Source organism: Corapipo altera, unplaced genomic scaffold (genome assembly GCF_003945725.1).
Source record: "Corapipo altera isolate COAL_440 unplaced genomic scaffold, ASM394572v1 46, whole genome shotgun sequence".
Lineage (NCBI taxonomy): Eukaryota > Metazoa > Chordata > Aves > Passeriformes > Pipridae > Corapipo > Corapipo altera.
Window position 1 is genome coordinate 17,315,360 of NW_020884883.1, and position 24,751 is coordinate 17,340,110.

The window sequence follows — 24,751 nt, forward strand, 5'->3', positions numbered from 1 at the left end:
GTAGGAGCTTAGAGGTGTTTTGCTCAAAATCTGATTATGGTTCCCCAGGGAGCAGGATCCAGAATAACCATCTGTGTGAGTGGGGAGATGCCTCGAGCTAATCATTACATGATACCAAGCAGAGAATTGTGTTTGAAGTTCCAGATTGTTCAAGTTTTTAGAAACTTGAGGCAGGAAAACAGGTCCATGGGATGCCACCTGGAGCTGTCTGCTGGAGGTGAAAATTGTATCCATAATTTAAAAGAATGAATCTTAACTTAAAGAAAACCAAGTTTTCTCTACAAAGAAATATGTGCCAAAGCCTGGTTAATTCTAACAATCATATATATGTGAATCATATATTCTGGTCATACAGATAGAATGAAAAACTGGCCTAAATTTAGGTGCTCCAAATTATTTCTGATTTTTATTTCATTATTTTATTATTTTTATAGTTTTTTAACAGAATTACTTTTTTTGTTTGTTTCCTGTGAAACACTTCAGGGATTTAGGACTCCCCTTTTCCCATCTGGTAGGAAATGCTATCTCATAGATTTTGAGTTCTTCTACCCCGTTTTCTGATGTCGTGGGCCTTCTGCAGCATGGATGATGGTAGAAATTGAGAAAGGGCTAGCTTGAACCTGAGTTTTCTGCTTCTGAAGGAAGTAGTTTTTTAATTTTCATGTAGAAGATAGAGGGTGTGGAATTAAAACAATATATAAAGAGTCACCACTTGAGTTTTGTAAACAGCTTAACCATAGAGCTGTTAATACACTTGCTCATTTTAATGCTTTGTTGACCAGCAGATAGTGCCAAATTCTTGATCATCACTGACCTTAACCAAACCAGATATCTAAGGGCAGAAACTGGATCCGTTCTGCTCTTAGAAGCATAACTGTGTTTACCTAAAGATTCTGTGTGGCAAATGGGGTCATTTATTCTAAATTTAAGTGTCTCCCTTGGTGAAAGAAGGTTTTTTTGGATGTAAATTTTCATGGAATCATAGAATGACTTGAGTTGGAAGGGACCTTAAAGATCATCCAGTCCAACCCCTCTGCCGTGGAAGGGACATCTTCTACTAGACCAGGTTGCTCAAAGAAAGCTCCATCCAGCCTGGTCTTGAACACTTCCAGGGATAGGGATGGGATTTTGGACTTAAGGACCTGCCTCCATCTAGATACTATTAAATTCTATCTGCATCTCCCTAAAGTTCTTGCTTGAGTCTAAATTTTATTTTTAAAAAAAACTAAGATACTGGAGAGCACCTGGACATCTCTCAGTACCTCACCCCTTCCCTCCTGTCAGCCCAATTCCTCACAGATAACACTTGAAGATAGTGAAAGTTTTAACTAAATCACTGGGACTGCCATTGTTTTCCTAGAGTCAGAAATTCAGAGAAGATAAATGATACTGGGTGGCTTTTGTGGCACATAATGCTTTTCATCCACAAAGCATGTAGCTAATATTCATTCAAAACCAAAGGGATTTATGCAATAAAATTCTGCTTATAGGCACTTTCCAAATCACCATAGAAAATGTTGTTAGCCAAAACCCAGTGAGGCATTGACTCACCCATTAAACACCTTGTAGATGTTTCTCAAATATATAATACCTGGATTTTTGAGGAAATTAGAATTCCAACAGTCAAGAGTTCATAAATTTCAGGGCATAGTTAATTTTGTCTTTACCCTTGGAGTTATTCACTTTAGACATGCAATACCCTTTGAGTGTCTATGCATCTACATTTAAAACCAGACACTTCAATGTCTCTGCAATACCTCTGACATCCTTTAGACATCCATTTTAGGATTAAATGACCCCATCCAAAACCCCACACTTTACTAGGAGACAGCGGTGGTCTAATCAAAGGTAGGTGTTGGAGACAACCAGTTACAGTCAGATGAATGCTCCTCAAAGTGACTACAACTGCTAGAGCCTAGTGCCTGTGCTGTAAGTAATCGTGCACATTTTGTCTACAATAAATACATATTTTTTCTTTTTTTTTATTTTTTATTTTTTTTAAATTTTTTAGGTTATTTTTCACTTTTAAAAATATTTTGTGAGGTTTTGTTATGCTATAACAAAGAGACACAGAAGATTTTTCCTATACTGGTAAATGAATTGGGAATGGGACATGGGATCAAGTACTGCCTATGAGTACAGTCCATGCTGTTAGTGCAATCCTCAGGACAAGACTGGCCCATGCCAATTGTAAGGGCTGGAGCAGGAAATAGCATCAGCTAGGGACTGTTCCCACTAAGCAATTTGAACTGGGGAAGGTGGTTAGGCATGTACAGAAACAGATGTGAGATAGGAGGTGGTTCACTCTGTTTGACCTCAGTGCTAAAAAAAGATCCTTGGCTAATTTTATTGGATAGTATAAACATGGGTATTTAATCTCAAAATGCTGGAAGGCATTGCTGAATACTTCAAATGGCTATGACATAACATGGAAACTTGGCATTTGCTCAAAATAGGTATGGAAGTAGTGATACATGATTATGATGCCTTACAAGGCCATAGTCTTTTTTCTCACTCACATAAAGCTCCTTCTTTTCCATCTTCTTGCATAGTGCAGTGAAAGACATGGAACAGGCTTGTATTCTTCAAGGCAGAATCATCTGTCAAGTATTACTGAGGTGGAGATATTGATTTCACTTTTGAGGCATGATGAAATGAGAATGTTGGAGGTGGGCTGAATGGTTCGATGCAATGTCAGACACATTCCTTCACTTGACATCCAGTGTAAGAGAAAACAAAAAAAAATGCATGTTCACCTTTATTAGTAAATACAGATTGAAAAATCTGATAACATGAATTCCTACAGACAATGGCTCTTCACTTATTTGGTACCTTCTATGTTTTTGGGCTCATTACTGCACAAATTTATGGGAAATGAGGAAGCTGTAGGATTTAGATTTTAAACTTTCTCTTCACACATCATTTTTGACAGCTCTGATAACCTGATTTCCTGCCACCTCCCTGTGATTTCAATTCAAACCTGACTGAGCACTCAGAAAAAAAATTTCATTTGGATGAGTCTGTAAATAACTTTGTGTACTTCTCTATCTTTTTCTGTATTTGCATGATTCCACTCATTTCAGTGAGTGCTTACACAGCTTTGAAAACTTAGGCACAAATTAATTAAACCAGAGCTTAGCTCATGAAGTGCTCCATATCACTCATGAAAGTCAATGTGTCTGTGATGCAGTTTCACAGAGGAAGATGGAAAACTCAAGAGGCCTGATGGATACCTAGACCAGTACAACACACTGTAGCTGGATTTAATACTGCACCCAAACTGAGATAGCTCAGTTAAAAACGGCAGGGACTGTGTTTGCTTTGTGTTGGTGGTGAAAGAAGAACAGCAGTATCCCGTGGCATCAGCAAGATTCAAAGAGCATGAGAAACAAGCAAAGGGACTTCTCTTGAATTGTTAATAAATTACGGAAATTATGATGTTACAAAAGGAACAAAGATAAAATGGATCATTCTCGCAACTAAAGAAAAGAGAGGAAACTGAAGACTGTGCATTTATCAGAAGAGTCGATTCTACTGCTGAGAACATTTTGGCAATGACAAAATTAAATACCACGAATTATGGAGATTATTTAATGTGTGTAACTGCTTTGAATAGAAGAAGGTACAAAGGCATGTCAAAAGATTGCAAAAATTAGCAGCTGAATTTAGCAGCCAGCAAGGAAAGAAGGCCATGTGCAAGTCATCATGACAGCATAAACCAGTAAACAATTGGAGAGGGCTGAGATGTGGAGGGTGGATGAGGAGCTGAGCTTTGGATTGATGCAGTAAGAGAAGACTGCACGTGTATGTGGTGAAAAAGCCTCTCAGAAAAATGGACAGAGAAATCACAGCAATCATGCTCTGCAGAGGCTGGGAGGTGTGGGAGCAATCTAACAGAAGGCTGCAACAATCTACAAAAAGTGGATGCTAGAAGAGAGCTTGTTACTGAAATTGAAATATCAGAAAGATTTGGGTTTATGTTCTTACAATGGTTTTGATGCAAGAATACTACCCTGCTGTATGTTTTCCATAAAAAAATAAGTTTTAGCACAAATTCTGATACTAGCACATGTTTGCCTGCAAGTTAAATCTTCTGTTTTATAAATGCTGTTATGCTTCCTCACAGAGTAATAGTTTGAATGATTTAAATCCTTCTCTCCTTTGTAGGCACAGCTCTTAGTTAGAATTCATCCCCATGAGGTACCATGATGTTCCCACTTGCAGGGGCTATACCTCAAAGGAATGTCAGCAGTGTAGCAGAGCCCTTGAAACAGGAACATGAGGCTACTGACCCATTATTCCCATGGGACACCCATAAGAGTAAAATCACTGAGTTTCAGAGTATTCGGTTTTTTAACTTTGGATATTTATCTTTAAAAGAAACCTTTTATGGGAAAAAATGGCTTTAATCAGCAATCCAGTCTTGTGTTGGTGAAAAAAGTGCAGTGTAAATTCCTCAGATACTTCTGGAAAAGAGATCTGGTAGGGTAAGAAATGCCAAAACACAGGTGGTATGAAACAGAAAGACAGTGAAGTCACTACTAGTGGCCAAGTTGTGTTGATCGATGAGATGGAAGACGATGGAATCAATGGCAGTGGGTAAATGGGAGGGGGAGGAGGAAGGGGGAGAGGAGGAGGAGAAGGGAAAAAGCACAGCATGACAGCATTTCATATGGTGCAGCTGGGTTCAGAAGAGCTCTGAGCACACCATTGTAATGAACACAGTGCAAAGTGCAAAAGCTTTTTATTTCCTTCTTTTCATTTTCAGAAGCCAGATGATCCCATGCCTCCAAGACACCTAATCAGAGTTAAAAGAAAAACAACGAAAAAAAAGAACAAAAAGAAAAAAACCCAATAAATTCCATTCATGGATAAATAAAACTGTAACTATCCTTCTGTATCCCCAGATCTATTAGTGTAAGTATTTTAAGTCAATTTATTGTTTTCGTCATAATTTCTAAGTGTGGCATGAAAGTAATTAAAATAAAGAGGTCTGCAGAGGCATCTAATTCCCTCTTCCCAGCTGTCTTCTGAAGCTTAAGGCTGGTTACAGCCACAAACCAAGCAAAGAAGTTTGCTAAACATTTATTTCTTATCTATATTGAAAAAGTGCCCTTTTTTTCCCCTCACAGAAAAGGGTGGTTGTGTCTCAGTTTGTCAGTAGAATTCCTTTTGACCTAAACCCTTGTTTTATACAACCATTTTTATTCATAATTGTAGCTATGGGGCCTGATCCTATTTTCACACTAGAAAAGGCAGTCGATTTCAATCCAGCCAGTCGTGGTCAGACTTCTGTAAATGAGATTAGAATTGAGCCTATGTCAAACACAGTAGAGCCAGAAAAAGATTTATTTCTATCATTGAACTCTTCGGGTGAGGATTTGTCCAATTAAAATGTATTATCTATTATACTTTGGACAGCATGACCAAACCAAACTAACACTCAAAATTGGATGTTTGGAAGGAAAAGATTTCTGGTTTTCACCTTCAGCGTAGGATCATCTGAGAGCTTTTGTTGATCTGAGAACTTTTTTGCAATTCTGCAAAGATCATGAATACCTGCACCAACACCTTTGGCAAAAGGCCTGGGTTGTGTTCCGAAGAAAAGAGAGGATGTTGTTCTTCAGGGTGTTCTGAGTTTGAAGCTTCACACCCTTTTATAGCCATTGATGTGTTGGCTAGAAAATTTATTGCGTGTCCATGCCTTCAGGAAATTTGTGTTTCTGGGGTGAGCAGGGGCTGGTGTTCACTTCAGGCTTCTGCAAGTGATCTACCAAATCTTGGATTTCTCCTGTCCGCCTTTCAACAGTAAGTAAAATAATCCCCTTTCTTTAGCACTAACGAGCAAAAAGATGCAGTCAAAACAACCAGCCTCACCCACAGCAGTGCCTATCCCCATTTCACCGAAAAGCTCAAAACTTACTAGAATTACTCTTGCAAACTTCCAGTGCCACACCCAAAGTGTTCTTAGATAAAACAACTTGAGACATGGTTTTCAACAACTGCCGCTATGTCTGCCAGCTATTTCTACAGAGCACTCCCAGGAGCAGTGTTGCCAGACCTGTTTATGAATTTTCTTGCTTGACCTTGAAGGTTTCCACTATGCCTCTAATGGAGGTGACTATTGTGCATCCCACCATTTACCCTGGATAGTCCTGCCTGGACATCCACAGTAAGTGTCTAAAGTATTAGCATCAGTAACTTCCTAAATGCCCAGTGAAATATCAGGAGTTTTAAGGGATTCTAGGCATCCACAAATTGTTGAGAGTCTGAGAGTAAGCTTTTTTCGTTCCTCTTTCATTCTTCTTCAGTATGTTGACCTTTATTGCTTTCCCTTGGCTTTCCCTCTGTTCCTTCAATTTTTTGAGGTCTCTCCAATGCTCTGAGTATTTGATCCTGTCTCTCAAAAGACACAGAAATCCTGATCCTCTGGTGCTCTCGGGGACTTTTGCAGGTCCCTTTTGCTTCCACTGAAGTCTTAAAATAAAACTCCTTTTCATTATACTTTGGCATTCATTTTTGGATATGATACTAGGATAGTGTTTACCAAAACTATAAAAAGAACATGAAAAGCTGATGTGATGAAGGAGGAAAGTAAACAGGAACACAATACTCCTTAAACTAAAACCTTTTAAACTTAGATATTGCATTCTAAAGATGCCAACAGTGCAGATAAAAAGAAATCACATCAAGAAATGTGAATCACAGCCCCATTCGAAGGACTGCTCTGTAATTAGGTTTTTTTCCTCCTGGCAGATTCACTGAATAACTGTTGAAAGAAACACTGATGGCATTGGAAGCAGGGGTGCAGTGCATATGCCACCACAGCTCCATAGACATCCTGTTGCCCTGCTGCAGGGTCCCAGAGTCACATCATTACACTGATACCCACTCTGAAAGGCAGATTTCAGTGTGAAATCAGTTGTTCTTTTGTGAATCCAGGAATGGTTAAAGAGGTCGCTGACCCTCAAGCTCTCCACTACCCATTCTAGCTGACAAATGATAAATGATCTTTAGAGTAGTCCTAAATCCATGCCAGTGCAAAGTGAAACAGGTTTTATAATGAAAACCTCTCCGTCTTTTCAGTCCACATCTCACTCAAGTCAATTAAGAGCCATTTTTCAGCTCAGGGTAGGAAACAGCTCTTGAGGAGGAAGGAGTGAGTGATGCCAGTCATCTCATTTACTGTTCATACCCACTCATCTGAGAGATGTACCACAGGAACTGACAATTGCTGGTGTCAGCTACCCCTTGCAGGGCAGTTCCATGACAGTCAGCTTTTGCATAAGCAAATATCAATTATTTGTATCTACTGCAGCTTCAAGAAGATTAGCACAGCTTTTTAGGCTGTGCATTATGACTTCCAGACATGAGCTAGAAATAAAGGAAGTCAAGAAATAGGATATATTGCAGTATTGGTAGGCATTAATTATTAGTCATATGGCATTTATAAAATCAGTATTTAGAGGGATAATTAGTTGGTAGTTTACATTCACAATTTCATATTTACCCTATCAGGTGGTCAAGGTACTGGGAAGAAATATTAACTAGTTTACCTGTGTTCAGAGACTGCTTTGTGAAGCTTTCAGGATATCTGAAGTAGGAGACTCAGTCTAATCACAAGTTCAGTGCCAGGGAATGGCAACTCAGCACAAAAAACTTCTCTTGTTAGTGTATCACCTAGAATACAATCATCTGACTCTCTGTACAATTATCAGGTGAGTTTTGCATTAAATTATTTTAATCTGTATAAAGTAAGTAACTGCAGACAGTGGTATTCTAAAAATAGTAAACAAGTGTATCTCGTACAAGTTGGCTTTCTTATCAGTGTGGGAAAAGCCCCAACTCATTACTGATCTTCTGACCTTCTTACTTCCCACGTATTCTCATCCTCTTTATTTCCTAATAAGTAGCAACTTTTCATTGACATTTTATCAAGCGGTTTTCATATTTTTCTTTTATATTATGCAGCTTGAATATTGAAGCATACAAAATGTTAATGTTTAAATAATAGGCTTGATACATTGAAGATGCATATCGACATGTAAGAAAGAGTTCAGACCACTTAAAAAATAGAGATCTAAAGCACAAAACTGGTCAGCTCATCTCTGTCAGTGAGAAACAGGTTTTCAAAAATACATTACGCAGAAGCCTTCATCGAGGCTGCTGATGTGAAAGTGAGACCACGTGCTCCTCCCTGGGCTGAGTAGGCATCCTGCTTTCATTGCCCAGGAGATGAACAATGTAGAACTCTATTAATCACAATAAGGATTGCAATAAATCATAACAAGGATTCTGTCCCAGCTGAGGAATGAAGCAAAATCCGAATCTGGGTCTGAATGCAGAGAGAAGTTAATTCATCAGGGAATTGTCAGCAAAGAATATGCCTTAATCTTAATTACTGGTAGACCACCATTTTAGAGCCCTGAAACATGTCTAGATGTTAATACAAAAAGCAAACAAGGTGTCAGCATGGAATGACATGCTAATCTCACTTTCTGAGGTGCTGCTGGATACAAACAGCAATGTTGCTTAAATTCATAGGCACCTCAAAGCAATAAAACATCCTCTTCTTTATGTGCTGTGCTGCCCCATATGTAACATATGAGTTGAAAGAAAAGTGCTTCTCTGACTTCCATACTGGAAGCTTAGGAATCTCAGGATGCTAAGGAAATGGTGGTTTTTAGTTTACCTTTCAGCATGATGGGGGACAACATGAGGTTTCTTGCACTCAGACAAAGTAATCTCTGCAATCTTGTGGTCAGTTCTCTTGTGAGATATTAAGGCAAATACAGTTGACAGTTGATGATTTTTATATGTAACAGAGCTATCCAGATTTCCTTTATAATAACGGAGAAAGGATTAGATACTTGTAGGCTGAAATGCCTTTTGTCCTAAGAGGTGTTAGATGTTTAATTCTTTTAAAGTCCAGATGAGGACACAAAGTTGATGAGGGGGCTGGATCATCTCTAGTATGAAGACAGGCTGAGTGAATTGGGGTTATTCAACCTGGAGAAGAGAAAACTTGAAGAGAGGTCATTGCAGCCTTCAAATTCTTAAAGGGAGCTTGTAAAAAAGAGAGAGAGCAACTTTTTACATACGTAGCTAGTGATAGGACAAGGGGGAATGACATTAAACTGAAAGTGGACAGATTTAGGCTACATATTAGAAAGAAATTACTTATTTGGAGTGTGATGAGACATTGACACAGGTTGCCCAGAGAATATGTGGCTAACCATCCCTGGAAGTGTTCAAGAGCACATTGGATGGGGCCTTGAGCAATCTGGTCTAATGGAAGGTGTCCTCTCAAGGAACACCAGATGAACTTTAAGGTCTCTTTGAACACAAACCATTCTATGATTCTATAAGAGTTTTTCTTCAAGCAAGAGTGTCTCCTTGATATGTGATGCTGAATAAAGTTTTTCAACTTATATTTTTAACCCAAGGTGAAAAATCCATGAATTTGAGTGTGTGAAGTACCTGAACTGTCACAGACACCAGCTAGTACTAGTTTCTGACCAAATTTAAGCATGTTTATTTAGGAAAAAGAAAGAAATAATCAGTCAAAACAGTTGTGCTTTCTTGCCAAGCTCCTTGCCTCTAAGTGCCATCTTCAGCAGTGTATTGTCAATGTCAGTTATTTCTTTGTCTAAATGCTATGCCAGAAAGTCTTCTATCACTTCAGACTTTCATCTTCAAACATACTCAAGTGATCTGTCTTCTCTTCCCAATTTCTGCCATCATTACTCCCCTCTTTTGAATATTAAAGTGTTGGAGCTCATGCAAAGCAATTATTGCTCTTTTTCTAACTTGGTAGCTTTTATTTGTAGTTCATACTGTTTTCCTTTCAAATTTTTTTCCTCCCAAACTTTTTTTCTACTTACTGCATTTTTTATTTTACTGGCGACTGTGAGCTCTTCCTTCCTGAGGTGACCTATAAAGGATTTTTTTCTTTAATTGGGCTTATGCTTTGTCTCTTTCTGGAACACAAAGATATTCTTTCTTTTTGTTTGTTTATTCACAGCAATTATTTTTTCTTGACTATTTCAAGAATGTCAGTGCTGGCTTTTTCTGATTTTTCTGGATGTTACTTTGAATCTTCCCAAGGACAGTTATTATTAGCTCTTACATTGCAGCTGACTGGATATGGGTGTTGAAAGTTTAATCTGTTATCTCCATAAAATATAATTACTTGTACCCACCAACCTTGAAACGAGCCCATATTTATATAAAAAACCCTAACTATTTCTCAGTGAAAGCAAAATTTACTAGCTATCCTGTCTCCTCCAGAAATGTTCTCCAAAAGGGCTTGTTTCATTAGATATATATTATCTTGCCTAAATCTCAGTTAGGCTTTCATATCTATATACATGTGCCTAATATTAATAAAGTAAAATCTTACAACCTCCCACTCCCTCTCCCATAAAGAAACATGTTGTACCTAGCTTCCGTCAAAACTTCCCAAGAAATATTTCACCCACACTGTGCAGTTGTCTAGTTTGTAGTTTCTTATCCCAGTATTAGTGCTTGAAACTAGTCACGTGAATCAAACCTTAAATGCCTATTTTTCTTCTCTGTGTATAAAGACAACAAGTAAATCTTACAGCAATGTGCTTTGTTAGGTGAGATGAGTTCCATGTCATGTCTTCACCCCCTGTTTTCCCTTCCCCAGTGCGTTCCTCTCGTCCTTCCTAAGCAAGGCTAGATGGTTTGCATCAGAACACACAACGTGTGTGTGGAATGCACCTGTGCCACCACAACAAAGCATCGCCTAAAAGAAAAGCTCCTTATGTCTCTGTTGCTTATATTTTCTGCAGCTTATTTTAAAACTGTCTTTGGTGACTGTCAGGGCCTTTATATCAGGTATTTCTTCTCACTCCCCAGGTTTATTTTTTTGCCCAAATGGATTCTCATCTGTCTCTCTTCTCAGTTTGTTTTATTACACTGGACCAAGATCCTCTAGTCCTCTCTTAACAGAGAGACCTTTTTCCTCCGATCTTTTTTGTAGACCTTAGTAATTCCTCTTCCTTGGTGATGCATAGCCAAGAGACTATTTGATCTAAGTCCTTTAAAGGGGCTTTCTGCAGGGCGTTAATTATCCCTCTCAATGGATGTTAATACTTTACAGTTAAGTAGGAAACTTCACATCACTGAGAAGGAGATTCATAGGACTGTTCTACTCCATTAAATGTCTCTCCTCAAATTTTGCTACTACAGCTTTCATCATAGAATCATTTGGGTTGGAAAAGACCTATAAGGTCATTGAGTCCAACCATTGAGTCTAACTTTGTTGCCATTTGCTGGAATAAACAGCATCCTGTGTTAAAATAAAGGGATCTGTGGTTTGAACACCAGTGAAGAGAAGTAGCTGTTGAATTGTGTCCTCGCCTGCTGTGGCCAGTGAGCTCAACGACAGAGATAAATGGAAGTTGGCAGCATTACTGGATCCATATTTCAAGCAAAAATTGAAACCTCACTTCCGCAAAGTGCTGACATGGCTATGGAGAAAGATGAACCATTAAGTGCAGAATCCGTCCTCCCTCCTTTACCTGCTGTGCTGAGTGCTCTGCAAGTTGGTGTTTCACATACCAGTGGAAAGACCCATGCGATGAAGCTAAGAGAGTCTTCTGAGTGGAAAAAAAATGAATCAAGGTCAAAAGCTCTGTGAGGGACAGTGAGCCTAGGGCAGAGGTGTTTGGGGCTGTAATCTGACATGAGACATGGGCTGGGCCATGCAAAGCATCAGTCAAACACAAATATAATTCAGTTGTCTAAAAATGTGTTCAGTGCTATTTGGGATACCCTAAAATAATGTGTCCGGACTGCAGCTGCTGACCAAAATGGGCACAGGTTTCCTGTACGTGCAACGTGGTGTATCTCAGCTCTGTGTTGATGTCTTAGATGTTCTATTGCATCTCATATGCCACCGAGCAATTATGTACTCAGAAATGAGCTGATCCCCTAATGCACCAAACTCCTAAATGTAACCTGTTAGATGTATCTGTCTTCAGCTCAAGTTGAATCCTACATTTGTATTGGTCAGCTGAATCCCAGCTTGTGTTTGCGTCTTGCAAAGAGAGACTGTGGGCTGACCTGAAGGTGTGGAAACAGAACAAGAGATGAAGACTTCTGTGCTGGTCTGTTGGAGGACATAGACACACTCCTTGAGATCAAAACATTGTCATTCTTGATTTCTTGATTACTTGGTCCTAACTGGAAGGACATTTGTTTCTATATAGTGCAGCAAATGATATCTGTGAACAAGGCTCTGGTTACTTTAATCCTCTCTATTCCAGGAATAGGTTGATCAAAATATAATTTTGTATAATAATTTGTTTCTGTTTTGTCTTAGAAAGAGATTCATTCATCCATCAAGAGCAATTTACAGATTTGTCCTACATTTCCAGATAATCCTTTCTGATTTCAAGTAAGTGGTTGACTGCTAAGTGACAACCATTTGCAGATGTCAGTGCCTTCAGTTAGGTTTCTGAGTGATCGGCTATTCCGAAAATTAGGCACATATTATCGAATGGAGATATTCCTACTTCCTGTACATGAAATGAAATATCAGGATAGTCCATGTAGGCCATGTTTCCTATGTTTTTATCCCTACACCCATTATTTTCATGGAGAAGTTGGCCATATTTCATGTATGCAAGCTGTTCAATTGCTTACACAAACAGTAATGGTGATATCAAATTATTTGGAAATGCCAAACACATTTCACTGTTTAATATCACATTTAGGAAAGCCCAGAAGAAAAAGTCTAGAGATTAATCTCAAGAAGTATATTGATTTAAACTTTATGTCTAATTAGAGGGGGTTGGAGCTATAAAGCTAATACAGCCATGGTTTTTCAATATTTCCCAAAACCAATGTCCCTTTGTGCTGCCTGCTGGGTGATTCTTCAGAATTATGTATTACCTTCGGCTCCATTCAATTTTCTACCATACGACCAGTGTCTGACAACAACAAAAATGTGTGCTCTTAAAAGTATAGCCATTACAGTATCTTCTTTTATTGTCTGGTAGTTACAGTATGTTCTATTTCATTACATGAAAAATAGAGTCTGTCTCCTCTCTGATTAGATATAGAGGAAAGATGGGTACTGTATTTTGTCAGAATTTACAGGAGGTGATATGGGTAAACGAATAAAATATTCTAAGTTAGTCTTTACCTTGTTTCTTCCTTTGCTGACTATAGAGATCTCTTCATATTCTTTCCTTTTATATAACAGTCTTAGCCAGAAGCACATTTTTCTTTTTCTCTGATCTTCATCATTTTTAGTGGATGCTGGAACTTATGACAGTGGTTCCAGGTCTTACAGCAGATGGCAGCTTTCTGAGCAGGCTAGGAGGAGGATTTTTCTTGCAATCCCTGAAAGAGAGTATTTAAATAAAAGGGTTACAATTGATGGCTAGTCTTGACCTCTAAAATCCTATAAAATCATCACTGACTGAGAACTGTCTTCTCTTTTGCTCTGTTCATGTATATGGAAGTGAAGAAGTTTGGTGATAGACAAATCTAAACCCAAAAACCAGAAGTGCAGATTTTTCCCCCCACTTTAGCCTTTAGGGCATACATTTGTGTCCTACTTCCCATAAGGGTTTGGGGTTCTTTCGCGTGAAAGCTGCCATAGGAGAACCAACACAGGAAAAATGTGTGAGTGAAAAATTCCAATCTATCATCTATTACTAGCTCTACAAAAAAAGTAGCCCAATGGAAGAACATCAGAGTCTACATTTCTAAAGGAGGCTGGTAGTTTTGGGCAACCTAATTTTCAGAGTAACTAAGTATCCAAAAATGCAAGTAAATCTCCTAGAACCATTCTTGTATCTTCCTTTGGTCATGATAATTTTTTTGTTTGCAAGCCTGAAAATAGAGACAACTTTGGAATTGTAGGAAGTTTGTGACATCTGGGAAGGGGGGGCGAAGAGATTCCGTTCATGCAAAGCAAAGAAATATGAAACACTCTTCTATAAATTCGCCATGATCCATTTCCCATGCCCAATTAAGATGCCAATATATCTTTAGCCTGACTTATGTCTCAGTTTAAACTTGGTATTGCTAAAACAACATTCCTAATCTCCACCCCTTCCCTCAACTTGCATTCTTCTTTTCAGCCATTCTAAAAAATAACAGTATCATACTCATCAATCAAGCTTACCATTTGGACATTATATTCACCTAGATGGATTTTATTCTGTCATATCAAGTTATTTCTAAGTCTCATAGACACTTCCTGAAAAAAAGCTGTAAATATTCTAATCTATCTCTTGAGTTAAATTGTATCCAGGTTCTGAGCACCTGATGCCTGAAGCCTCAACAAACATAATTCTGTCCTGTCTTCTTTCTTCTTCATATTTTCTCTTGACTCTCATCTCTTTTGCAATGTCTATAAATACTCGATAACATTCAAATTAGATGGGTGCCGCAAACTACTGCCTATAACATCATTAGTTTCTTTTCAATTGCCTTTTTACTTATCTATTGAAAATTACCTGCTTAAAGGAGTCACTTTTTCTTTTATATATGTACAGTAGCTCTTGCGACTACACTAAGATTAAAAAAAAAGATAGCTACTATATTTAAATCCAATTACTCAAACCATTCTGAAAGTGAACAGCTTTTTAAAAATACTTTGAAAGAGCTAGCTCAGTTCTAGCCAAATATCAGAGTATTCTTGTGAAAGCCATCCCCATCTTTATTGAAGATAATGGCCTGAAATAAAGGTACATTTGAAAACATTTGGAGCCATCCTTCTTTATAATACTCCAAGGTATAGATTTTAAATGGGACCACTGTTTACCTCTCATCTTTACTGAATTGATAATTTACTTTATTCCAGTTTGGTTACCCTATAAAATGAAACTAATGTCTTCTAATAATGGTTGGCACAGAATATTGTGCTACTTGGACATGTTTACATGAATTTTACATAAATGAATAAGTAAAGTAATGGTGCCTGTCAGTGTATTATTTATCATTACATACTGAATTGTAAGTGCATGGCCAGAGCTTGCTAGCAGTGAGAATCTGCACAGGTTTCTCTAGCAAATGGATTTTTTTCTGTGATTTATCTTCAGCTGCAACCTAGTGGCCGGCTGTGATTCAGCTGTCAGTAAAATAGAACTGTGATGTTACAAAACACCTGCAGACTCACTGCTCTTTAGGGTTGTGTTATTGTGATCCTGTGCCAGACTCATTCAGGCAGGTACGACTGAGTGGGGACCTTCAGAGGCCTCCCGGAGGGAGGTGCAGGAAGGCACGGGTGTCCCGTTAGATCTCTGTCACATCTGCCAGAGCCAGGCAGGTGTTTCAGATGTTCTAGTGCATCTCTAAAGGTATTGAAGTCTGTGAGCAGTTGTGTTGAGTCCCTGGGTCATATGTTAACCTTCCTGTAGACACCTATAATGGGTGTGAATTGAGACAGAAATACTACTCAAGGTGTCTAGACTGTGTTAGTTCACACTGACTGACAGACAGTGGAGAGAGGAATATTCCCTGAAAGTCGATTAGTTGATCTTAAAAACAGCAAATTAAATGATCCCTGGATATGCCTTGAAGACAATTTAATGTAGTAAACCAGGCTAAAGTAATGCTATAATAGATAAGTAAAGTTTGTGGAAATAATTCCTGTCCCAAAACAAAAAAGAAGGAAATAACAAGGAAATGGAGCTCATTATTTTTACTTTATAAAGTCTGTCTGCTGACACAAGAAAATGGATTGAATGGAGTGGTTCATCAGCACTGAAAGCACATGACCCTGTCAGATGAGGTGCAGAAATAGCTCCTAAGTTTTGGTACAGATCAATCTGAATAGTCTGTAGCCCATGTTTTAGAAACGTGCCTGCGTGTGCCAAACCCCAGTATAATATGCCTGAATTCCCTTCTTATTGTTAAATTTCCCATGTATTTGCAGATAGCCATGAACTGGGACTGAGCTTGAAAAGAAATCGGAATCACTTCACAACTCATTCTGACAAACTGAAAGGGTGAAGAATCAACGTTAAGAAGCTTATTTCTGAATCTACATGTGCAGAAGTTGAGAATGAGCAAGATACCAGGGTGAACCCAGCAATAAGAGACAGGAATTGGTGGCTGAACCAAACCCAATCTCCAGGAAGACAGTAAAATTAACTCCAAAGGAAAAGATTCTTACTAAGTATAGCCAACTAGTTTTTGGTTTATTTTTCAGTTTCCCTGTTTGCTGCTTTGTAACTAGAATAAGAGAGGTGGCACATCACCCAGATCCCAGAGTACAAGCTTTCAGGATGCAGTTCATTTCACTAAACTGCTGTCCAACAGTCAGCCTGACAGTCTAAGGTGGTTGTCTCAATTTCCACCGCATTAATTACATCCAGGGATAGTTTTATCAATCTTGTTTTGGGGTACATCTTTGAATGGTATGAACTCATTTGGGGAGGTGCCCATTTCTCCTTGCTAACCATGAATGTTTCAGACAAGATGTCGTGGGTTGAAGTGGCTGGGTTTTTGGTAGTGGGGGGACTACATAGGGTGGCTTCGGTTAGAAGCTGCTAGAAGTTTCCCCCCCAGTGAAGCCAATGATAGCTGGCTACAGTAAGGACTTCCTGCTGCTGGCCAAAGGAGAGCCAATAATTATACCTCTGTGATAACATATTTAAGAACAAGTTTGTTATGCAGAAGAATTTTCAAGCCAGGGGAGAGCTGACCAAAGCTCCCGGGTGGCTCTGCTGCCTCCCCTGCCACGGGGAAGGCCGGGGGGCGGTGACGGCAGCCAGGCCCAGGCCTCTCAGCATCTATCCTGGAGCAGGCAGCAGCACCCCAGCCAAGCCACCCATGCTGCTCTTGGCAGTGCTGGCTGAGCCAAGTGGTGACCCCTGTGAAGGGGTGGCTGGGGCTGTGGCCAAGGCTGGGGCACGTGGCCCTGCAGAGAGCAGCCCCGCAGCCCCCTGAGCTCACTCTGTAAGCAGCCGGTGCTGGAGCCTGTCCTGCCCGAGGAGCCGAACAGCACCAACAGCGCCAAAGCCCCCAAGGTGAACTGCAAAGGGTGAGGGGGTGCCCCGCGGGCTAGGCCAGGGCAGCACAGTAGCCCCTGCCGGCGGGCACTGCCCTCTCTTCGCCTCTGGCCGAGTTGAGCCCGGCCGGGCCGGGGCAGCCCACCACAGTGCAGCCGAGCCCATGCTGGAGCAGATGGATGCATGGAAGAAGGCTGTTACCCCCATGGAAGGCCCAAGAGAGCAGAGTCCTTCAAGAGACTTGTGGCCCGTGGAGAGGAAAAACCATGCCAGAGTGGGTTAGTCCTGGGTAGGACTTATGCCCCTGTGGGAGATCCACATCAGTACAGCTCACCCTATGAAGGACTGCATCCTATGAAGGACCATCAGGGTGCAGAGACCCCTCCCTGCACCCCGTGGGGAAGTTACCCTTGGGACAGTAGATATGGAAGAACTACTGCCTGAGGGGTGGACCCACATTGGAGAGGTCTGTCAAGGACTGTTACCCATGGGGGAACCCCACGGAGCAGGGAAAGGACTCAGATCTGTGCTCTCTGCCCCGTAACGCATGGAGAAGGCCGTGGTGAAGCAGACTGTCCCCCTGCAGCCCATGGAAGAGTGATAGCAGATTTGGAAAACCTGTTGCTCCAGGAGTGGACTTGTCCCTCTGCACTGCTACGGGGGGAGGAGGGAGAACATGGAAGGAAGGAGGGGTGGGTAGAAAGTGTGTTTAAGACTGTTTTATTTCTCACTCTTTAGATCTTATCCTGTTATTAATAAATTTTAGTATTAACCCCATGTTGAGTCTGTGTTCCCTGTGTGACCTCTTCCAGCTCAGAGTGACTTTAGTGGATGCCTAGAATCTGGCCAAGGTTAACCCATGACACTAGACCACCACTGTGTGATTGCAAAGGAAGTCTGGATGAACTGTTCCCTCCGCATAAAAAAACCTTAGCAGCTAAACAACAGCCTACAGCTTAACATTAAAGTACACAGCTTGAGTTAGGAAGTTATAGATAAGGATAGATTAATAGGAATAAGATTTCCTTTGTCACATTCCTGAACTGCACAAATTGGTGTGGTGTAGGATCCTAGCCTTATGTTGGGAAGAAGCTCCTTTTTTGAGTTACTTTTCATATTCCCAACATCCTGAGCAACACCACTACATCTGCATTCAAACTTATTGCTCATGTTTAAATTGGCTTAATTAGTAACATTGATTGAAGTGAGAATCATGGTGGTGGGGGACTTACATAATAAACTTTCAATACTTTTTGCTAATTTAATTCTGAGTTGCCAAACACTGGAATGATAGTCGTGGATTCTCAAGCAAAATGGAGGAATTATTGTATTGCACCTTGGCCCACGTTCTATCCTACCCCAAGCTAATTCTAACATTAGGTCAGATAGTCAGTTAAACAGAAGCAGTGTTTTAAAACAGTCTTATCTAAGCAACTTGTTGTGATACATGAGAGCAATTTCTTACGCCTGCTTAAACGGGAGCCACCCTGAATGTAAGTCAGTGACACACTGGATCATGGGCTATTCTCAGTTGACCTTTGGGGGAATGTTTGCATCCACTCTGAACTTCTTCCATTGAACACAACCACAGTCTCCTCTTCTCTAGAAGAACTGTTATGCCTTGGGCTTGGTAAGGTTTTAGCAGATGATTCCCTCATATCAATAGATTTCACAGTGTCACTTCATATCTACGAATAAAATTGTCATGGCTGTAAGTTTTTTGAGCTTTAGGTTTCAAACTTCTGTTCACACAACAATTGTGCCTTGGGTAGGATCTAAGTTTGTCACAATTCTCAGAGGGGAGAGGAGATGCTAAAAAGGACTGACCCATCAACAGGCTTTCTGTAATTTCCCTTGCATGCAAAGAGATCTGTTCCAAGTTACTTTTGCTGAGAGTTCACATTCAACATGCAGAACTGAGATTTGATTACACAGTTTATCACACCCCTGAGTTTAAATCAGGAGTAACACTCCCCTGTGCTTATCAGGGCCACTGTGCTGCATACAAAAACTACCAAAGCTCCTCCTCCATCAAGTGAAGAGAATCCACATAAACATCAACAATCAAGGTGGCAGGTCCTGCTGTGTCTCAGCACCCAGCTTATATATATAATTATGACTGTAATGCAGCTATAATTATATAGATTTTATTACATATAAATTAAGTGCATTACAATATAATATACAATATATAATATATAATTATAGCTATGATATAGCTGTATAATATATATGATCTTACCTATGCAAGAAAGAGTATAAGCTATGAGCATATATATAAAAATCATATCTTATACTCTTTCACACATAGATAACTACTAAATCAGGCCTTGCTATGTTTCTAGTTAAATGAAAATAATGTCTTCACCAGCTTTTCTATCAACTTACCTACATCTTTCCCATGTGCTCTGTTCCTGGAGGGGCAGACATTTGTGTTGGTGTGTAACCTTCACAGGATATATGGCATGCACTGCTGTGTGGAGCAGGTCTCTTCCACAGAGATTGCATTTTGGTTATGATTTTCCCTCCACATAACAGAGAAAATAACCTGTTTGAGATTCTCTGACTACTGCTTCTGCATGGAGCAGGATTGCAATGTCTATATTTTTCCCAGTGATCCCTCAGGCAGCTGCATTCCCTTAAACACCTGAATGTTCCACATTATGCAGAGTGTTCTCTGTAAAGGGCTGAGATAAATGATGAGATTCAACTGCTGGGGGGGTAACCTAATCAACATACAAGGTCACATTCAAAAGCTTGAATGTTACTTCTCAATTAGAGCTATGTATCTATCAGATGGAAAGCAAGGGATTAAATATTGATGATTTTCTGCACGGGGCTAGTGATCATTTTCAGGGAGGCAGTTATAGTTTCTCAGCCTGTGTCTATGTACCAGATGCATACTTCCAATAGGTATTTTTTTTCTTCCCTTAAGTCAGTAAAATAAATCTCAAATAAAATTTGAAACACTACCCTGCAGTGAAGACAAACTCAGCGTTTTTTTTCCATTATTCTATCACACTGTGGATATCACAAAGATAATTGGCCACATTCCATTTCCAATTGCTCCAATTTCCAATTCCAATTTCTACTATACCGATATCATTAGGGATTACATAGATACTGTAGAACAGAATTAAGTTCATATGTCTTCAAAGCAGCAGGTACTTCCATGTGATGAGTGTGTTGTTTGACAGGAGAGGTTTCCGGATGAGATCTAGAGACAATGTTGGTGCACTGAAACAGCTGAGTCTGAGCACCGTGAGAAGTGTTCAGGGCAAGGATGTTGGATCACACTAGCGGTGAACAGTGTGGTTTCTTCCCTCTACTGCTTATAAAGAGTGACATGGCAAAATATTTCAGAGACCAGAAGAGATTTTCAGGCTGTGTCTTTCACAGCACCTGTTTTTGGGCTGCGGCTGTCACCAATACTATGCAGCCATAGGCTTTCTGTGTATCCTTTTCCTATTCATAGAATCATACGATGATTTGGGTTGAAAGGGACCTTTAAAGGTCATCTAGTCCAACTTCCCTGCAGTGAGTAGGTACATCTTCAGCTAGATCAGGTTGCTCAGAGCCCCATCCAACCTTAATTGTTTCTTGTCCCTTTTACCAATGATTCATTGACCTCTCACAGCATTTGTGCTGTAGAAGAACCGGGTGTTATTTTTCATTGATTTGTAAACTCTTTGAACAAAGGCTCCAGAGTAGTTTGAAAGTTTGCATAGTGTTTGGAGAACAGTTTTTGACTACAAATATAAGCATTTATTTCAAACTGAAATATTCACACATCCCTAAAATTCACACCCCCTGCCACATCACTTTATCTTATTGTAGAATCATAGTATAGTTTGAGTTGGAAGGGACCCTTAAAGGTCATCTAATCCAACCCCCCCGCAATGAGCAGGGTCATCACCAGCTAGATTAGTTTGGGCGAGGCTCAGAGCCCTGTCCAAAATGGCCTTGAATGTTTCCAGGTATGGGACATCCATCACTTCCCTGGGCACCTGTTCTAATGTTTTACCACCTTCACAGTATAAAAATTCTTCTTTATGTCTAATCTAAATCAAATATCTTTAATTTAAAACCATTACCCCTTGTCCTATTGCAACAGGCCCTGCCAAAATGTCTGTCCCCATCTTTCCTGTACGTTCCCTGTAAGTCAAAAAGACCACGGAAAGGTATCCCTGGAGCCTTCTCCTCTCTGGGCTTCACAACCCCTTATGAAATGACCTAAAGGAAAAGAAAGGGAAAAAAAACCCAAAAACAAACTAAAAGTTTCATGTCCAGTCCATCAAGTCCTGAAAATACTTTTTTTTGCAAGCTCCCATTCTTTGCTTAGAGTCTTCAGGTTTCTTGATCACTGGATTTTCTTGTTGTAATAACTGCCTCATTGTGTAATTAATTTTACTGGAGAATTCATTCGCGCAGTTATTGCTTTGCATTTTTCAATAATTAATTCCCTGTAAGTAGGTTCATGTTTTTTGCATATTCCCCATATTTTTCCTGACTCATCTTCAATTTGTTAAGGTTAGTGCAACAGTCCTCTTCCCAGACCCCCTCTCTGTCCTTCTCTTACCTCTCATTCTCTGTCCCTCAGTCTTCAGCTCTGCGGCACCCTCCAGTCCTCACTCTAGACACAGCAAAGACAATCTTCATTCCTTGTCTTGTGGCCAAATTAAGCCAATTTCAGGATACAAAAAAACCTGTGGCTAGATGAGGCAGTTACAAGGCTTTTTGGAGAACAATTCAAGCTAATGCCTGGCTAACTCTGATCTTCTTAGAAGTGATAGGGGTGGTCTCAGGGACAGCAGGGTGGGATAGAAGTGGCCAGCAAGGGTTTGTGAGGTCTGAGGTTAAGGACTCAGAGGACTTTAGGGGACTTTATGAAGTTGCACAGACCTGGAGAGAGTGAAGGGACCTGGGTGGAGATTGCAAGGTGCCTAGTGGGGGGAAACATTGGATGAGACCATTTAATGGTATTTCAGACACCTTTTGGTAAAAGGAGGTCGTTTTTGTCTTCCCACCATGAATAATAAATAGAGCAGTTTTGGCAACCTCACATGTCCTTGATGTTTCGGGAAATATTATGTGTTTTTCTGGAGCATATCACGTGTATTACTCCTCATTATGGCTTTGGTTCAAATGTTGACGTTGACAAAGTTCATGCTTTCTTCCCAAGATGGTTGTTTCTCAAACAGTCTTTATCTCAATACCTGTTTCTTAATTTCAAGAAAGCAAGTAAGTGCACTGTTACATTGTTTGTTAGTTGTGGCCCCCTCTCCCCCATTTACAATGCTGGTCAAACAAATCAGTGTTAGGGCAACAGTGCTTCAGGGTTTTTTTATCTGTATGATACATGGTGCTGATTAGTGTCAATAAGTAAATGGCTTTTTGGTGCAATTTTTGCTTTGAAAAATTGAACCTGACCCTAGATTTTTTGTCTTAGACAGGAGTTATGCCACTTTTATACAGAATGGACTTGTTATACTCCTTAAGTGGATAAAGTAAGGCGAGATGGATCCTCCACACACTCTCTTAGAAGTATTTCTTAAGTGAATTTGCATGTTCACAGGTTTGTAACTTTGCTGTTGGAACTATTTTCTATTTCCTTCAGGTTTTTTTTCAAGTAAAATTTCTGCTGCAAAGCTTGATTATTCCAACATTTGTCTAAAGGGAGATGAAAAAAAAGAAAACTCAAAAAAAATGAAAGTAACCTTATTAGGTGGCTCCTCTGCTCAGTCCAAAGGACACAATCCAAATTTTCCTGGTGACTTTGTTTGCCTTTGGATTAAGTTCTGACTGCAAAGTCTGGTTTTCAAGCACATTTCTGAAGCATAAGTCACTGCTCAAATCACCAGCCCCAGAGAGATCTGTGCTTCAGGGGAAAGCAGTCAGAGGACAATTAAAAGATGATGTCTGGATTTGTCAAGCTTATGGAGACTTTTTATGTTATCAGAACAGAACTCACATCTTAATATGTCAGGGCTCATCTACCTTAAATAGTCCATGATATTCCAAATATTAGGTTCTAAGTTGCTCATCTGAAATATTCTCAGTAACCATCATATTAAAAGTGATACACTTGAATATTTAGGGATCAATCCAAATATCATTGGAGTTGTTGGGAGCTTTACTTTAAATATATTGGACTGAAGATACAGCCGATTAATCAGCTTTTAATCTGCTGATTTCATGGTCTTTTGCAGGCTGCTGTGAGTTCATTCAACCTACAATCTGCAATGACTAGAAGCTATTAATAATGGCAGCATGACACTGACTTTGAATTATCCTTTTTCCCTGTAAGCACCAGTACTGATTTCTCACTGATCATGATTCTGCAACTTCTTGTCACTGGAGGAGCCCAGGTCTGCATAAAGAAGGTGCTGCAGCACATTGTCCTCCATCGACACCCCAGGAAGAGATGGAGAGCAAGTATTTCAAACTCAGTCATTCAAGTCTCATCCATTGAAAGGCTCTGGAGGGATAATGGTTTTAAACTGAAAGAGACAAGATTTAGGTTAGATATCAGGAAGAAGTTCTTCAGTGTGAGGGTGGTGAGGCACTGGAACAACATGCCTAGGGAAGTTATGGGTGCCCCATCCCTGGAAGTGTTCAAGGCCAGGTTGGATGGGGCTTGGAACAACTTCGTCTAGTGGAAGGTGTCCCTGCCCATGGCAGAGGGGGTTGGAACTAGCTGATCTTTAAGATCCCTTCCAACCCAAACCGTTCTATGATTCTTTGACAACCTCATGCCGTTTGCAGAGTGCAACAACAGACTGGATAGTTGGACCTACAGGAAGCACAAAACCTTTGCTTTTGGAGCTCTTTATGCAGGCACAGTACACCAGGATTAGGACATTAGATGGACTCAAGATGCCTGGAAAGTCTGCCCTTGCTTATCCCTCATTAAAACAAGATTTAATATGAACTTTATTTGAATGCATTATCATACATATATTACCATTATTCCTTAATATTTCATTTTGGCAACACAGTAAGATGGCTATATATGGGCACTGAGTCTCTGTTGGAGGAAATTTGCCTGCATAATAAATTCACACAGGATTCAAGCTTTCTCTCATGCCTGTTAGCATAAGATATTGTCAATAATGTTAAAATAAATTTTTAATAAACTAAGTGGATACAGAGGTGTAGTGATACATAGTTCTTGCTATAGAAAAAGAGGTGAAATTTACAGTTCAGGAAAGCTGAATTTAAGACCAAAAAAATGAGAAAGTAATTTAGGTTTAATATTTCACAATGAAGTGACAATTTCAAATTGAAAAATTTGTGAGTTATGTGATAAATTGTTTAAAATTTTCATCCTGGTTTAGGATGTGAACATTTTGGAAAATAATTTCTAACTGTGTAAATCTCAGTGTTTCCCTCTGAACGGAGCCTTGTGTTTGCTATTGTGATGCAGACTCCACAAATACTACATACAAATTGTGGCAAAGTCTATGTTCTCTATCAGAGAAAAGAGAAAATGTTCTCACTTGGCTAAAGGTCTTGCTCCAGGCTAAGTGAATGCCTGGAACAGATCTCCACTTTCCCAGTACTTCTTGCTTCTTGTTCCTGCAACAACCTGTGACCATGATCTATGGACTCAGCCTATATCCCTGACGAAGGTATCTCCCATGAGCCCACTTTGTGAACCAGTAATGGTAGTAACTCTGATCATTAAAATCAAACAGATGCAGTTTTCTGCTAGAATCCTAATCATGAAGATTAAATATGCGTAACTATGC

At 39.8% G+C, this 24,751-nt stretch overlaps 1 long non-coding RNA gene across 2 annotated transcripts; it reads right to left on the reverse strand.

The window, feature by feature from the left end:
* Nucleotides 1-4,725: 4,725 nt before the first annotated feature.
* LOC113946205 lies at nucleotides 4,726-17,324 on the reverse strand. 2 transcript variants are annotated; one of them, XR_003527347.1, is made up of 5 exons: nucleotides 17,202-17,324; nucleotides 13,178-13,377; nucleotides 12,094-12,254; nucleotides 11,550-11,627; nucleotides 4,726-4,798 (listed from the first exon to the last, which is right to left on the reverse strand). It is a non-coding gene; the product is annotated as an uncharacterized LOC113946205 (long non-coding RNA). The 2 variants fall into 2 exon arrangements; XR_003527348.1 differs by lacking the exon at nucleotides 17,202-17,324 and adding an exon at nucleotides 14,308-14,606.
* Between the last annotated feature and the right edge of the window lie 7,427 nt (nucleotides 17,325-24,751).